The 7660-nt window shown below is 48.9% G+C and overlaps 14 non-coding genes across 14 annotated transcripts; all 14 read right to left on the reverse strand.

Moving 5' to 3' along the window:
- Positions 1-166: 166 nt before the first annotated feature.
- Positions 167-285, reverse strand: LOC123175325 (5S ribosomal RNA). The gene has a single exon (XR_006487807.1). It is a non-coding gene; the product is annotated as a 5S ribosomal RNA (ribosomal RNA).
- A 613-nt stretch (positions 286-898) lies between these two features.
- On the reverse strand, positions 899-1017 carry LOC123175319 (5S ribosomal RNA). Its single transcript, XR_006487801.1, has one exon. It is a non-coding gene; the product is annotated as a 5S ribosomal RNA (ribosomal RNA).
- Positions 1018-1629: 612 nt separating this feature from the next.
- On the reverse strand, positions 1630-1748 carry LOC123175312 (5S ribosomal RNA). Its single transcript, XR_006487795.1, has one exon. It is a non-coding gene; the product is annotated as a 5S ribosomal RNA (ribosomal RNA).
- Positions 1749-2114: 366 nt separating this feature from the next.
- Positions 2115-2233, reverse strand: LOC123175321 (5S ribosomal RNA). Its single transcript, XR_006487803.1, has one exon. It is a non-coding gene; the product is annotated as a 5S ribosomal RNA (ribosomal RNA).
- Positions 2234-2600: 367 nt separating this feature from the next.
- On the reverse strand, positions 2601-2719 carry LOC123175316 (5S ribosomal RNA). The gene has a single exon (XR_006487799.1). It is a non-coding gene; the product is annotated as a 5S ribosomal RNA (ribosomal RNA).
- A 367-nt stretch (positions 2720-3086) lies between these two features.
- LOC123175307 (5S ribosomal RNA) lies at positions 3087-3205 on the reverse strand. Its single transcript, XR_006487790.1, has one exon. It is a non-coding gene; the product is annotated as a 5S ribosomal RNA (ribosomal RNA).
- Positions 3206-3815: 610 nt separating this feature from the next.
- LOC123175327 (5S ribosomal RNA) lies at positions 3816-3934 on the reverse strand. The gene has a single exon (XR_006487809.1). It is a non-coding gene; the product is annotated as a 5S ribosomal RNA (ribosomal RNA).
- Positions 3935-4301: 367 nt separating this feature from the next.
- LOC123175304 (5S ribosomal RNA) lies at positions 4302-4420 on the reverse strand. Its single transcript, XR_006487787.1, has one exon. It is a non-coding gene; the product is annotated as a 5S ribosomal RNA (ribosomal RNA).
- A 367-nt stretch (positions 4421-4787) lies between these two features.
- On the reverse strand, positions 4788-4906 carry LOC123175328 (5S ribosomal RNA). Its single transcript, XR_006487810.1, has one exon. It is a non-coding gene; the product is annotated as a 5S ribosomal RNA (ribosomal RNA).
- Positions 4907-5273: 367 nt separating this feature from the next.
- On the reverse strand, positions 5274-5392 carry LOC123175305 (5S ribosomal RNA). Its single transcript, XR_006487788.1, has one exon. It is a non-coding gene; the product is annotated as a 5S ribosomal RNA (ribosomal RNA).
- Positions 5393-5759: 367 nt separating this feature from the next.
- On the reverse strand, positions 5760-5878 carry LOC123175320 (5S ribosomal RNA). The gene has a single exon (XR_006487802.1). It is a non-coding gene; the product is annotated as a 5S ribosomal RNA (ribosomal RNA).
- Positions 5879-6245: 367 nt separating this feature from the next.
- LOC123175329 (5S ribosomal RNA) lies at positions 6246-6364 on the reverse strand. Its single transcript, XR_006487811.1, has one exon. It is a non-coding gene; the product is annotated as a 5S ribosomal RNA (ribosomal RNA).
- Positions 6365-6731: 367 nt separating this feature from the next.
- Positions 6732-6850, reverse strand: LOC123175313 (5S ribosomal RNA). Its single transcript, XR_006487796.1, has one exon. It is a non-coding gene; the product is annotated as a 5S ribosomal RNA (ribosomal RNA).
- A 367-nt stretch (positions 6851-7217) lies between these two features.
- LOC123175308 (5S ribosomal RNA) lies at positions 7218-7336 on the reverse strand. Its single transcript, XR_006487791.1, has one exon. It is a non-coding gene; the product is annotated as a 5S ribosomal RNA (ribosomal RNA).
- Between the last annotated feature and the right edge of the window lie 324 nt (positions 7337-7660).

Consider the following 7660-nt stretch of genomic DNA (forward strand, 5'->3'; position numbering starts at 1 on the left):
ACCCCTTTCAGAACGCGCTCTTCGCGCCACAAAGCCGCCCCAAGACGCGCGAGCAATGAGCATCGAGCTTAAACATATCGCAAACGTCAAACATAATATAACGGGATTAATATATATCGCGCACGTGCGACATGTTTGTCACAAGGCGCAAAAAATAATTATAAAAGGAATGCAACACGAGGACTTCCCAGGAGGTCACCCATCCTAGTACTACTCTCGCCCAAGCACGCTTAACTTCGGAGTTTTGATGGGATCCGCTGCTTTAGTGCTGGTATGATCGCATCCAACATGTTTCCCCGTCTTCGTCCCTTATGCTTGCCACTCCCAGGTCCGCTCCAAAGACGATTCTACATTCTCACTACCATTACAACCGTTCCCTAACAATGGATAATGTCATATACTACTTACTCTCCCGCTCAATCACGGAGACGAGTTTTCCACGGTTTCCACCCATCCCTCCATACCGCAGCAACACGAGTTTTTTCCACCCCTTTCAGAACGCGCTCTTCGCGCCACAAAGCCGCCCCAAGACGCGCGAGCAATGAGCATCGAGCTTAAACATATCGCAAACATCAAACATAATATAACGGGATTTATATATATCGCGCACGTGCGACATGTTTGTCACAAGGCGCAAAAAATAATTATAAAAGGAATGCAACACGTCACGGAGACGAGTTTTCCACGGTTTCCACCCCTCCCTCCATACACGCAGCAACACGAGTTTTTTCCACCCCTTTCAGAACGCGCTCTTCGCGCCACAAAGCCGCCCCAAGACGCGCGAGCAATGAGCATCGAGCTTAAACATATCGCAAACGTCAAACATAATATAACGGGATTAATATATATCGCGCACGTGCGACATGTTTGTCACAAGGCGCAAAAAATAATTATAAAAAGAATGCAACACGAGGACTTCCCAGGAGGTCACCCATCCTAGTACTACTCTCGCCCAAGCACGCTTAACTTCGGAGTTTTGATGGGATCCGGTGCTTTAGTGCTGGTATGATCGCATCCGACATGTTTCCCCGTCTTCGTCCCTTATGCTTGCCACTCCCAGGTCCGCTCCAAAGACGATTCTACATTCTCACTACCATTACAACCGTTCCCTAACAATGGATAATGTCCTATACTACTTACTCTCCCGCTCAATCACGGAGACGAGTTTTCCACGGTTTTCACCCCTCCCTCCATACCGCAGCAACACGAGTTTTTTCCACCCCTTTCAGAACGCGCTCTTCGCGCCACAAAGCCGCCCCAAGACGCGCGAGCAATGAGCATCGAGCTTAAACATATCGCAAACGTCAAACATAATATAACGGGATTAATATATATCGCGCACGTGCGACATGTTTGTCACAAGGCGCAAAAAATAATTATAAAAGGAATGCAACACGTCACGGAGACGAGTTTTCCACGGTTTCCACCCCTCCCTCCATACCGCAGCAACACGAGTTTTTTCCACCCCTTTCAGAACGCGCTCTTCGCGCCACAAAGCCGCCCCAAGACGCGCGAGCAATGAGCATCGAGCTTAAACATATCGCAAACGTCAAACATAATATAACGGGATTAATATATATCGCACACGTGCGACATGTTTGTCACAAGGCGCAAAAAATAATTATAAAAGGAATGCAACACGAGGACTTCCCAGGAGGTCACCCATCCTAGTACTACTCTCGCCCAAGCACGCTCAACTTCGGAGTTCTGATGGGATCCGGTGCTTTAGTGCTGGTATGATCGCATCCGACATGTTTCCCCGTCTTCGTCCCTTATGCTTGCCACTCCCAGGTCCGCTCCAAAGACGATTCTACATTCTCACTACCATTACAACCGTTCCCTAACAATGGATAATGTCCTATACTACTTACTCTCCCGCTCAATCACGGAGATGAGTTTTCCACGGTTTCCACCCCTCCCTCCATACCGCAGCAACACGAGTTTTTTCCACCCCTTTCAGAACGCGCTCTTCGCGCCACAAAGCCGCCCAAGACGCGCGAGCAATGAGCATCGAGCTTAAACATATCGCAAACGTCAAACATAATATAACGGGATTAATATATATCGCGCACGTGCGACATGTTTGTCACAAGGCGCAAAAAATAATTATAAAAGGAATGCAACACGAGGACTTCCCAGGAGGTCACCCATCCTAATACTACTCTCGCCCAAGCACGCTTAACTTCGGAGTTCTGATGGGATCCGGTTCTTTAGTGCTGGTATGATCGCATCCGACATGTTTCCCCGTCTTCGTCCCTTATGCTTGCCACTCCCAGGTCCGCTCCAAAGACGATTCTACATTCTCACTACCATTACAACCGTTCCCTAACAATGGATAATGTCCTATACTACTTACTCTCCCGCTCAATCACGGAGACGAGTTTTCCACGGTTTCCACCCCTCCCTCCATACCGCAGCAACACGAGTTTTTTCCACCCCTTTCAGAACGCGCTCTTCGCGCCACAAAGCCGCCCCAAGACGCGCGAGCAATGAGCATCGAGCTTAAACATATCGCAAACGTCAAACATAATATAACGGGATTAATATATATCGCGCACGTGCGACATGTTTGTCACAAGGCGCAAAAAATAATTATAAAAGGAATGCAACACGAGGACTTCCCAGGAGGTCACCCATCCTAGTACTACTCTCGCCCAAGCACGCTTAACTTCGGGGTTCTGATGGGATCCGGTGCTTTAGTGCTGGTATGATCGCATCCGACATGTTTCCCCGTCTTCGTCCCTTATGCTTGCCACTCCCAGGTCCGCTCCAAAGACGATTCTACATTCTCACTACCATTACAACCGTTCCCTAACAATGGATAATGTCCTATACTACTTACTCTCCCGCTCAATCACGGAGACGAGTTTTCCACGGTTTCCACCCCTCCCTCCATACCGCAGCAACACGAGTTTTTTCCACCCCTTTCAGAACGCGCTCTTCGCGCCACAAAGCCGCCCCAAGACGCGCGAGCAATGAGCATCGAGCTTAAACATATCGCAAACATCAAACATAATATAACGGGATTAATATATATCGCGCACGTGCGACATGTTTGTCACAAGGCGCAAAAAATAATTATAAAAGGAATGCAACTCGAGGACTTCCCAGGAGGTCACCCATCCTAGTACTACTCTCGCCCAAGCACGCTTAACTTCGGAGTTCTGATGGGATCCGGTGCTTTAGTGCTGGTATGATCGCATCCCACATGTTTCCCCGTCTCCGTCCCTTATGCTTGCCACTCCCAGGTCCGCTCCAAAGACGATTCTACATTCTCACTACCATTACAACCGTTCCCTAACAATGGATAATGTCCTATACTACTTACTCTCCCGCTCAATCACGGAGACGAGTTTTCCACGGTTTCCACCCCTCCCTCCATACCGCAGCAACACGAGTTTTTTCCACCCCTTTCAGAACGCGCTCTTCGCGCCACAAAGCCGCCCCAAGAGGCGCGAGCAATGAGCATCGAGCTTAAACATATCGCAAACGTCAAACATAATATAACGGGATTAATATATATCGCGCACGTGCGACATGTTTGTCACAAGGCGCAAAAAATAATTATAAAAGGAATGCTCAATCACGGAGACGAGTTTTCCACGGTTTCCACCCCTCCCTCCATACCGCAGCAACACGAGTTTTTTCCACCCCTTTCAGAACGCGCTCTTCGCGCCACAAAGCCGCCCCAAGAGGCGCGAGCAATGAGCATCGAGCTTAAACATATCGCAAACGTCAAACATAATATAACGGGATTAATATATATCGCGCACGTGCGACATGTTTGTCACAAGGCGCAAAAAATAATTATAAAAGGAATGCGACATGAGGACTTCCCGGGAGGTCACCCATACTAGTACTACTCTTGCCCAAGCACGCTTAACTTCGGAGTTCTGATGGGATCCGGTGCTTTAGTGCTGGTATGATCGCATCCGACATGTTTCCCCGTCTTCGTCCCTTATGCTTGCCACTCCCAGGTCCGCTCCAAACACGATTCTACATTCTCACTACCATTACAACCGTTCCCTAACAATGGATAATGTCCTATACTACTTACTCTCCCGCTCAATCACGGAGACGAGTTTTTCACGGTTTCCACCCCTCCCTCCATACCGCAGCAACACGAGTTTTTTCCACCCCTTTCAGAACGCGCTCTTCGCGCCACAAAGCCGCCCCAAGACGCGCGAGCAATGAGCATCGAGCTTAAACATATCGCAAACGTCAAACATAATATAACGGGATTAATATATATCGCGCACGTACGACATGTTTGTCACAAGGCGCAAAAAATAATTATAAAAGGAATGCAACACGAGGACTTCCCGGGAGGTCACCCATCCTAGTACTACTCTCGCCCAAGCACGCTTAACTTCGGAGTTCTGATGGGATCCGGTGCTTTAGTGCTGGTATGATCGCATCCGACATGTTTCCCCGTCTTCGTCCCTTATGCTTGCCACTCCCAGGTCCGCTCCAAAGACGATTCTACATTCTCACTACCATTACAACCGTTCCCTAACAATGGATAATGTCCTATACTACTTACTCTCCCGCTCAATCACGGAGACGAGTTTTCCACGGTTTCCACCCCTCCCTCCATACCGCAGCAACACGAGTTTTTTCCACCCCTTTCAGAACGCGCTCTTCGCGCCACAAAGCCGCCCCAAGACGCGCGAGCAATGAGCATCGAGCTTAAACATATCGCAAACGTCAAACATAATATAACGGGATTAATATATATCGCGCACGTGCGACATGTTTGTCACAAGGCGCAAAAAATAATTATAAAAGGAATGCAACACGAGGACTTCCCGGAACGTCACCCATCCTTGTACTACTCTCGCCCAAGCACGCTTAACTTCGGAGTTCTGATGGGATCCGGTGCTTTAGTGCTGGTATGATCGCATCCGACATGTTTCCCCGTCTTCGTCCCTTATGCTTGCCACTCCCAGGTCCGCTCCAAAGACGATTCTACATTCTCACTACCATTACAACCGTTCCCTAACAATGGATAATGTCCTATACTACTTACTCTCCCGCTCAATCACGGAGACGAGTTTTCCACGGTTTCCACCCCTCCCTCCATACCGCAGCAACACGAGTTTTTTCCACCCCTTTCAGAACGCGCTCTTCGCGCCACAAAGCCGCCCCAAGACGCGCGAGCAATGAGCATCGAGCTTAAACATATCGCAAACGTCAAACATAATATAACGGGATTAATATATATCGCGCACGTGCGACATGTTTGTCACAAGGCGCAAAAAATAATTATAAAAGGAATGCAACACGAGGACTTCCCGGGAGGTCACCCATCCTAGTACTACTCTCGCCCAAGCACGCTTAACTTCGGAGTTCTGATGGGATCCGGTGTTTTAGTGCTGGTATGATCGCATCCGACATGTTTCCCCGTCTTCGTCCCTTATGCTTGCCACTCCCAGGTCCGCTCCAAAGACGATTCTACACTCTCACTACCATTACAACCGTTCCCTAACAATGGATAATGTCCTATACTACTTACTCTCCAGCTCAATCACGGAGACGAGTTTTCCACGGTTTCCACCCCTCCCTCCATACCGCAGCAACACGAGTTTTTTCCACCCCTTTCAGAACGCGCTCTTCGCGCCACAAAGCCGCCCCAAGACGCGCGAGCAATGAGCATCGAGCTTAAACATATCGCAAACGTCAAACATAATATAACGGGATTAATATATATCGCGCACGTGCGACATGTTTGTCACAAGGCGCAAAAAATAATTATAAAAGGAATCCAACACGAGGACTTCCCAGGAGGTCACCCATCCTAGTACTACTCTCGCCCAAGCACGCTTAACTTCGGAGTTCTGATGGGATCCGGTGCTTTAGTGCTGGTATGATCGCATCCGACATGTTTCCCCGTCTTCGTCCCTTATGCTTGCCACTCCCAGGTCCGCTCCAAAGACGATTCTACAGTCTCACTACCATTACAACCGTTCCCTAACAATGGATAATGTCCTATACTACTTACTCTCCCGCTCAATCACGGAGACGAGTTTTCCACGGTTTCCACCCCTCCCTCCATACCGCAGCAACACGAGTTTTTTCCACCCCTTTCAGAACGCGCTCTTCGCGCCACAAAGCCGCCCCAAGACGCGCGAGCAATGAGCATCGAGCTTAAACATATCGCAAACGTCAAACATAATATAACGGGATTAATATATATCGCGCACGTGCGACATGTTTGTCACAAGGCGCAAAAAATAATTATAAAAGGAATCCAACACGAGGACTTCCCAGGAGGTCACCCATCCTAGTACTACTCTCCCCCAAGCACGCTTAACTTCGGAGTTCTGATGGGATCCGGTGCTTTAGTGCTGGTATGATCGCATCCGACATGTTTCCCCGTCTTCGTCCCTTATGCTTGCCACTCCCAGGTCCGCTCCAAAGACGATTCTACAGTCTCACTACCATTACAACCGTTCCCTAACAATGGATAATGTCCTATACTACTTACTCTCCCGCTCAATCACGGAGACGAGTTTTCCACGGTTTCCACCCCTCCCTCCATACCGCAGCAACACGAGTTTTTTCCACCCCTTTCAGAACGCGCTCTTCGCGCCACAAAGCCGCCCCAAGACGCGCGAGCAATGAGCATCGAGCTTAAACATATCGCAAACGTCAAACATAATATAACGGGATTAATATATATCGCGCACGTGCGACATGTTTGTCACAAGGCGCAAAAAATAATTATAAAAGGAATGCAACACGAGGACTTCCCAGGAGGTCACCCATCCTAGTACTACTCTCGCCCAAGCACGCTCAACTTCGGAGTTCTGATGGGATCCGGTGCTTTAGTGCTGGTATGATCGCATCCGACATGTTTCCCCGTCTTCGTCCCTTATGCTTGCCACTCCCAGGTCCGCTCCAAAGACGATTCTACATTCTCAATACCATTACAACCGTTCCCTAACAATGGATAATGTCCTATACTACTTACTCTCCCGCTCAATCACGGAGACGAGTTTTCCACGGTTTCCACCCCTCCCTCCATACCGCAGCAACACAAGTTTTTTCCACCCCTTTCAGAACGCGCTCTTCGCGCCACAAAGCCGCCCCAAGACGCGCGACCAATGAGCATCGAGCTTAAACATATCGCAAACGTCAAACATAATATAACAGGATTAATATATATCGCGCACGTGCGACATGTTTGTCACAAGGCGCAAAAAATAATTATAAAAGGAATGCAACACGAGGACTTCCCAGGAGGTCACCCATCCTAATACTACTCTCGCCCAAGCACGCTTAACTTCGGAGTTCTGATGGGATCCGGTGCTTTAGTGCTGGTATGATCGCATCCGACATGTTTCCCCGTCTTCGTCCCTTATGCTTGCCACTCCCAGGTCCGCTCCAAAGACGATTCTACATTCTCACTACCATTACAACCGTTCCCTAACAATGGATAATGTCCTATACTACTTACTCTCCCGCTCAATCACGGAGACGAGTTTTCCACGGTTTCCACCCCTCCCTCCATACCGCAGCAACACGAGTTTTTTCCACCCCTTTCAGAACGCGCTCTTCGCGCCACAAAGCCGCCCCAAGACGCGCGAGCAATGAGCATCGAGCTTAAACATATCGCAAACGTCAAACATAATATAACGGGATTAATATATATCGCGCA

The sequence above is a fragment of the Triticum aestivum genome, unplaced genomic scaffold (assembly GCF_018294505.1).
Source record: "Triticum aestivum cultivar Chinese Spring unplaced genomic scaffold, IWGSC CS RefSeq v2.1 scaffold6655, whole genome shotgun sequence".
Lineage (NCBI taxonomy): Eukaryota > Viridiplantae > Streptophyta > Magnoliopsida > Poales > Poaceae > Triticum > Triticum aestivum.